Source organism: Brassica napus, chromosome C6 (genome assembly GCF_020379485.1).
Source record: "Brassica napus cultivar Da-Ae chromosome C6, Da-Ae, whole genome shotgun sequence".
Lineage (NCBI taxonomy): Eukaryota > Viridiplantae > Streptophyta > Magnoliopsida > Brassicales > Brassicaceae > Brassica > Brassica napus.
Window position 1 is genome coordinate 19,441,785 of NC_063449.1, and position 533 is coordinate 19,442,317.

Consider the following 533-nt stretch of genomic DNA (forward strand, 5'->3'; position numbering starts at 1 on the left):
ATTTTCCTTCTCAGTAATTAACTCAAATAATGCAACAAACTATTATTTTAATTTCCTTCCCTTTTAACTTCCGCTCCAACTTATGTTCAAGTAATCAAGTTTATGATTGATTGATACAGAGGTGATTATCCAGATCTATGGTTTCTATGCTGGGTGTGAGGCGAATCAATCAAGGTCTGTGTATTCTTTCGGTGATTTCTGGTATCGATGATGATACCTTCGATGGAGATCTAAGGTTTTGCAATGGAGAATCTGCACAGATCTGCAAATCGGTGGTTTTGAGAGTGTATTCAGTCATTTCTTAGGGGCGAAAACTAAGGTACTGATGTTGGGTCTTTCTATTGAGAGTACTGAGATTAATAGATCTCAATAGCACACCATAGTGTTTCAAAAAGGGAATTATATCATGGCGATTAAATCTATAATCTATGATTAAGATCTTTGCGATTAATAGAGGATTATCGAAATCCACAAACTCTATAATCGGCTTGAAGTGATTCGACAAAAGTTAAGGAACCTGTCTTAGATTTTTA